The sequence below is a fragment of the Mustela lutreola genome, chromosome 13, assembly GCF_030435805.1.
Source record: "Mustela lutreola isolate mMusLut2 chromosome 13, mMusLut2.pri, whole genome shotgun sequence".
Taxonomy (NCBI): domain Eukaryota; kingdom Metazoa; phylum Chordata; class Mammalia; order Carnivora; family Mustelidae; genus Mustela; species Mustela lutreola.
Window position 1 is genome coordinate 69,254,598 of NC_081302.1, and position 7,909 is coordinate 69,262,506.

Consider the following 7,909-nt stretch of genomic DNA (forward strand, 5'->3'; position numbering starts at 1 on the left):
GATTATTTTACAGTATTTATACATATCAAAATATCAGTTTGTACACCTTAAATATATACAATTTTAATTTGTCAAAATACTTTAATAAAGCTGAAAAGAAGAGACTGTGGCTTCCATCTTGGCTCTGTCTCAGTTGCTCTCTCTGGGCGGAAGCCAGCCGCCATGTCCTGAGGGTGCTCAGGGAGGGAGCCCCACGTGGTGGTAAGATGTTCATGGCCAGCAAGAAGCTGGAGCCTTCCAGCAGCTACTTAAATGAACTTCATATTTTATTTTAGCCAGCCTCAGCCAATAGCTTGCCTGAAACCCAGCGGAGTTCCTCCCAATTCTTATTCCACAGAAACTGTGAGAGAATAAACTGTAATATTTGGGGTAATTCATAGCATAGTAGTAGATTAGTACATCTGTCTTTACATTACACCATTCAATATTATGTTCATTTATTTATTTTTTCAATGAATGTTAACTGAGTACCTTATACATGCCAGGATTCGAGTTAGGGGATCCAAAAAGAATCTCTAGAGGGCTTGCAGGCAGCATGGGTAGGAGTGAGAAAGGAAGACCTTTTTTTTTTTTTTTAAAGATTTTATTTATTTATTTGAGAGAGAGAGAGAACATGATCTAGGAGGAGGCACAGAGAGAGAAACAGACTCCCACTGAGCAAGGAGCCAGACACTAAGCAGGGAGCCCTACTTGGGGCTAGATCCCAGGACCCTGAGATCATAATCTGAGTCAAAGGCAGATACTTAACTGACTGAGACACCCAGGTGCTCCAAAGGAAGACTTAGAAAAGACAACTGAAAGAAAACCTAAAATGAGGAGTGAGGATAGCTGTGGGCATGGAGGGCACCTCTGGAGAGAGGAAGCTGATGAGGGGCTCAGGGACAGAGCAAATCAGAGCCATTAGGTGTGAGGGTGGGGGAGAGATGAGTCTGAAGAGATCTACTCTTGTACTCCAAATATGTTAAACCATCCGGCCTCACAGCTGCCTGGAACAACAGATGCTGGCTGGAACACAAGGGGCTGATTCTCATCACATTTCCAGGAGATGAACAGAGAAACACTGCACAGAGAGGCTGTATTAGTGTCTTGGGGCTGCAATAATAACGTACCACAGGCCTGGGGGCCTTGAACAATGGGGGTTTACTGTCTTGCAATTCTGGAAGTCCTAAGTCTGAGATCAAGGCGTCAGCGGGTTGGTTCCTTCTGAGGGCCATGAAAGAGAATCTATTCCATGCCTCTTGCCTAGTTTCTGGTGGTTTGCTCAAAATCTTTGGCCTTGGCCTGTAGAAACATCACTCTGATCTCAGCCTTTGTCTTCACGTGGCTTTCTGCCTGTGTTTGTCTGTGTCTAGATTTCCTCTTTCTAGAAGAACACCTGTGATATTGGATTAGAACACCCCCTTTATTTTTTTATTTTTTATTTTTTTTTGCTAATGACCTTATCTTAACCTGATTACCTCTGTAAAGACTATTTCCCAATAGGGTCACTTGCTAAAGTACCAGGAGTTGGGACTCCAACATATCTTTTTTTTGGGGGGGGGGTGCCCACAATTCAACCCATAACAGGGACACTGCAGGTTATGAGTTAGTTGATAGACATCTTTTAGAATGACCCAGAAGTCCATGAATAACTATACAGTCCCCAGATGGCTTTTACAACTCACCCTGGGCAGTTAAGGAGGTTGAAAACTAAGCAACTGCACTGGTATTAAGTTAAGAAGCCAACCTATTCCTTTCCTGTTGGGGCAGGCAAGAAAACTACCGTGGGAGTAGTTTTCCTCAGTAGTAAACCTATTTGCTAAAAGAGCCCTAACAAAATACCAATAGACTGTGTGACTTAAACAACAGAAATCTATTTTCTCCCTGTTCTGGAGGCTAGAAGTCCAAGATCAAGGTGCTGGCAGGCCTGGTTTCTCCTGAGGCCTTTCTCCTTGGCTTGCAAAAAGCTGCCTTCTTACTGTGTCCTCACATGGCCTTCCTTCTGCATGAACATATGACTAGTTCTAGTCTTCACCTTGTAAGGATGACAGTCCTATTGGATTAGGGTTAACACTAACAGGCTCCTTTTTAACTCAGTTATCTCTTTAAAGACCTAATCTCCAAATATGGGTACATTCGATGCTGGGGCTCAGGACCTCAACCTAAGAATTTGGGGCAGACACAATTCAAATTCTAACTGTAGCTATAGGGAAAGTCACTGTTCTGACTTAGAGGAACAAGCCAGTAGTTTTAAGTTTGGTCTTTAAGAGGAGCAGATGAATAGCTTTTCCTGGGGGAGGCTATGGGGAGGCTCCTGGAGAGATCTCTCTTAAATCCAGTCCATCCCCGAATATCTCCTGCTCCTTTAAAGTCCTGCCCCAGCCCAGGCCTTCACCTGGCAGTGTGAGAATCCCTCCCCTTCTCCCAGGTTCTGCCATCCGTCCTCGGGTCTGTGGGATGGCTCTCAGAAGGCGTCTCTCCCCCGATCCTTCAGCGGAGTGGCTGCCAGCCCCTGGGGGCCCAGCAAAGAGGACTTCTGTTTTGACTCTTCATTTTCTCACATTTTCCCTTTAAACCTAGTCTGTCTTATATCTCTCTTTCTTATTTTTCTTTCTAACCCCCTCTGTTCCTCTTCAATGTAATTTTAAAGTGAAAACACATGGCCGCAAAACCAGGTCTCTCCATTTACTCAGCTGCACCTACTTATTCAATTTAAACTGGAAGGCTAGTTTACAAACTTTCAAAAATAAGTCCTGGGCCAATGTGGAGAACTGTATAAACACAGGTCTAGTTTCATTTCTACTTGTTTCGATCCCCCCCCACCCCCCTTGCAAATAGCCTTCCTAGTATAAAAGCCAGAACATAGGCATGCACACACACATACACACTTTTTCTTTCTGGAAGTTCCTCCTTGATTTCTAATTCTGTAACAAAATAAACAGGTCTTGAACAGAAAATGGGAGTTTTTAAGAGACGGTTTCCAGCAAACTGTCAATTAACATTAGTGACATCATTCAACACAATATCAGTTTAAAGGGCTTCGGGATAGAGTGTTTGATTGTTAGAAAAATGACTAACTGAGTAAGTGAATTCTGCCTTCTCTTCATGAAAGACACACATGCACTAGTTTTTCTAACTGTTAATCCTAATCCTTTTTCACTTTTGGAAGGAAAAGGAAGGCAGCTTTGTAAAATAGGGCAAAAAACCACATTTCTTGTAGTCCTGCTGTTCATGTTTCGGTGCAAGGGAACCAAAATGAGAAAATTAACCCTCAAATACTCTGGAAATAGATTCACGTTGTTTTACCCTAAAATGATCGATAGTATAGCCTTAGAAGTTCCTTATTTGAACCCATCCAACCATACCATATAGATTATGCCCTTCTGAAACATATAGAATGATCAAGAAGGGTCATACCAAAGTAGAATGTTTTATTTATCTCCCATTTGTAGGGTTCAAGACCACACATTTTTCACACAGTGTCTTACGTGGCCCTTACAAAGACCCTATGGAAGAACTTTCTCCCAAGACTGCTTTCGCAGATAAGCAGTAGAAGATTCAAAATCATGTCTAGTGAAAGTAAAGGCAATGCATCTCTACTCAGCTGGGAGGGATACACAAGTCTGGGGTTTTGTCATATTCTCAAGTGTCACAAAATGACCTTCCATAAAGTAATATTCTTGCTGTGGAATCAATAGTGTCCTTCCAAAATTCCTATGTTGAAGCCCTAACCCCCAGCCCCTCAAATGTGACTTTATTTGGAGATAGAGCCTGTAAGGTCATAATAAGGTATGAGTCTTAAGGTAAATGAGGTCATAAGAGTGGGGCCCTAATCCAGTAGGACTGGTATCCTTGTAGGAATAAGAAGAGACAGCAGAGATCCCCCACCCCTCCTCTGAGCACAAGAGAGTAAGGGCCATGTGAAGATATAGCAAGAAGGTAGCCATCTCCAGCCAGAAAGAGACACCTCACCAGAAAGCATCCTTGAGGCTCCTAGCTTCCAGAACTTAAAAAAATTATTTTCTGTTGTTTAAGCTACCCAGTCTGTGGTATTTTTTTTTATGACAGCCTGAGCAGACTAACACAATTTTATTGGTGAATCTTGGTTGGAGGCTGCTTCCCTAATTTTATCCCATTTAGGGAACCAAACTCTTGTCCTTAATGGTGCCATAAATTTCTCTCTGTGCAGAGACCCCTGTAATAAAACCTGGAGAATTTCTTGAATTTAGGACTTTATGGAAGAAAGCAATGGTAAGACCCATGCCTGGAAATGAAAACCATAATTGCACAATGTGAAAAGTACTATTTCTTGCCTGATTGAAAAATTGGTGAAACCCTTCACGGGTGCAACTTAGGGAGTTACTCCAATGAGACTTGAGTTCTGTCCCTCTTGACTCTCTGTGAGGGTTCCCCACTCTTGTCCCGGTCCAGCCCATACCCCCAAGGGCATGCCTATACATCACGATGTTCTTGCCCTGCAGGAAAATCTGATCCATAGATGTGTTATTATTAGGGTACATTTTCAGGATATCATCATATCAACATTGTCTCTAAGGAAATTTCCTCCTTGCTGTATTTTCAGTGAAACCCTTGAAACTGAATATCCACCATTTCCTTCTCAGTCAGACTGGTGCTTCCTGTTCTTGCCACTTGATATTCTGCTTTACTTCTCCAGGTCTCCAGCAGAAGACCAACTCCTCACTGCTGTCCCCCAGAAAGCAGGACTCCTACCTGAGCCAAAGCCCTCCCTGTGTGATATCATTTCACATCCCTCCAGCTGTGTTCAGGAGTTTTTTTTTTTTAAAAGCCACTGCGTGCCCATTCTTCCATGGGGCACCCCCGATGAAGTCCAGAAAGATAGCTATTCATTATTAATCCTGACTGCTTTCCAAACAGCTGTGGAAAATGTAGGCCAAGTCTACGGATGCTTAGTCTTTGAGTGTTTTCCTTACCCTGATCCTATAAGGACCTTCTCTTTGTGTACATGGTCTCAGTCCTCTAGCTCTGGGTTTGGTAACAATCAGAAATAAAAAACAAGCAGGAGATGATTGGAGGTGACAGAATGGCAAGTATAATACCTAAGAATCTTCTTGTGAATTCATTACATTTAAGGTTTTTTGCCTAAGGAAAACTTAGCATGTATAAGAGATGGCAAACGGAAGCCAGAACTTTGCTTTTTTTTTTTTTTTTTCCAACTAACAATCAAAATGGAATTGGGGATGTGGTAGAGTGTGGTATGGTTTCAGTAACAGAGATGTGGAAAGAAAGACGATGCTCCTGGCAATTCTGAAGTCTCACTGATCCGGGGACAACTGTTGATTGAGATTCATCGAGATTCACTGAGATTCCACTGAGATTCATCACCTTTTCTCATCTGATCAGCCACTTTAAACAAAGTCCCCAGAAAATAAATTTTGTGTTTATATTGCCTATCAGCTTTCCTTCTTTTTATTAATTTTTTTTTTTAAAAAGAAAGGAACAAAAGCAAGCTTTTTTTTTTTAAAGAGAGATTTTATTTATTTATTTGTCAGAGAGAGAGAGAGAGCACAGTAGGGGGAGTAACAGGCGGAGGGAGAAGCAGACTCCCTGCTGAGCAGAGAGCCTGACACGGGACTTGATCCCAAGCCCTCAAGATCACGACCCAAGCCCAAGGCAGACGTTTAACTGACTGAGCCACCCAAACAAACTTTAATGTTATTCTTTTTGCTGCTCTATACACTGGAGGGGAGACAGTGGGTCTGTAGGCTAAGGCAAGGGATTAGGGATATTCATACCTCCAGGCAGGAAATGACTTCTGCAGATGAAGGAGAAGTGGCTGGTCTCTTTGTTTTTGGTGATTCATTGTGTTTCCTGCTTTAGAAGATTCACATTTTTCACCAATTTTGTAAGACTCTCAATGACTATCTCTTTGAATATTGCTTTCCTCCCATTCTTTGAAAATTCAGCAGGACATGTAGAACTTCTCATTCTATCTTAGATGTTTCCATATCTTTTATCTCTTAGCTTTCTATTTTTAATTCTAGTTGATTTCCTCAGAGCTAAATTTCAGGTCACTAATTCTTTCTTTAGCTGAGTCTAATCTGCAGTGTAACCTGTCCATTAAGCTTTATATTTCACTAATTGCATTTTTCTTTCCTTGAAGTTTGATTTTTTTTTTTTTTTTTTTTGAAACCAGCTTGGTCTTTTGGATAGTGTGTTTTTCATATTCATTCTCCTTTCCCCTTTGGGTCAAAAAAATAACCATAAGAAATTTAGGATATAAAATACATATTAAAAGATACAGAACATATTAAACCATTTAAACTATTTTGATTTTGACAATTCCAATATCCATAATACTGAATACTTAGGTTGTAATTCTTCTGATGATTGATTCTTGTTTTTGTGGCATGCTTCCTGTGTGTGTGTATGCTTATATTCCATGCAAACTTCTCCATAGGAAGTTGGTGCAGACTCAGAGTCTGTTTGTCTGTTTCTCCAGGAGTGATTTGGATTTATTTTTTGATGCACAGGGAAATACCAAACCAGGACCTCTTTGTGTGTGCTTTCTTTTTAAGATTTATTTATTTGTTTGAGGGGGGCAGGGGGAGAGGAAAAGCGAGTCTAAAGCAGATTTCCTACCATGTCCGGAGGCCAAGACGGGGCTCAGTCTACCCACCCTGAGATCACAACCTGACCTGAAACCAAGAGTCAGATGATCAACTGACTGTGACACCAAGGTGCCCTGAGGACCTCTTTGAATGGAAGATATGGCTCTGGGCTTTAAGCATCAAACAGGTAGTGGGCAGGGTTGTGATTATGAACTGTCCATGGAGACTTTTTTCCCTCTCTACACAGAGCCAAGACAAGACAGAAAAATTCCTTGGCTTTGTCTTTTTTTTTGTTTGTTTGTTTTATTTTTATTTTTTTTCCTGGGCATTTTAAGACTAGCCTTCCACTTTAAGAATTGGAATTCTGGGGACGCCTGGACAGCTCAGTTGGCTGGATGACTGGCTTCGGCTCAGGTCAGGTCCCAGGATCGAGTCCCGCATTGGGCTCCCAGCTCTACGGGGAGTCTGCTTCTCTCTCTGACCTTCTCCTCACTCATGTTCTCTCTCACTGTCTTTCTCTAAAATAAATAAATAAAATCTTAAAAAAAAAAAAAAGAATTGGAATTCTGGCTTTATGGGAGGGTAGCTCTGGTCTAGCTCTTTCCTTTGATGGGTCAAGGCCTTATCTTTTGTTCCCCATGGGGCCTTAAAAACTGGGGATTTACAAATGATCTTTGGGTCATTTGTAGAATTTACCTCTCTGGAATCATGAGTCAGCTTTGTTTTTTGCCTTCTGGTGACCTCCCTAGGGTTTTTGTCAACTGCTATATTATTAGAAGTTTTGTAGCGCAATGGTGTTTAAATGGCTAAACCTCCATATTGCTAAAATAGAATCTAAATGATTTGCTCTGATTTTTGCCAATTTTTAAAATTTCTGTTTGCTCTTTTGATTTTGTACTTTTCTTTATAAAATAAAAGTGTAATTTACCCAAATTTCTCAAAGAGTTACCCCAATATCTCTGTGCCAATAGCTCACATGCCTTTTCATTTACTTTACATAGTTTTTAGTTTTCTCCTCTAAACTTGTGCCAGTTTTCTCCTTAGAACTTCAGGTCTGGATTTCTCATTATACTATATGAGGAACAACTGGATCTCATTTCCAAACAATGGCCACTTCCTTACTTCTTTTTACATTATGAAGAAATCTGGCAAGGATAATGCAACAACTATTTGCATTTTTCTTTGACCTGTCTGTGGACCAAACATCAGTGCCATTATAAAATCTGGATTCCACTTCTGTGATTCCACAAAATCAATATAGATACTCATGATCTCCTGACTTTGAAGATGGCCATTGGAAGTCCTCAGAAACAGGAATTTTTGGGTTTGTTTCTACCTCC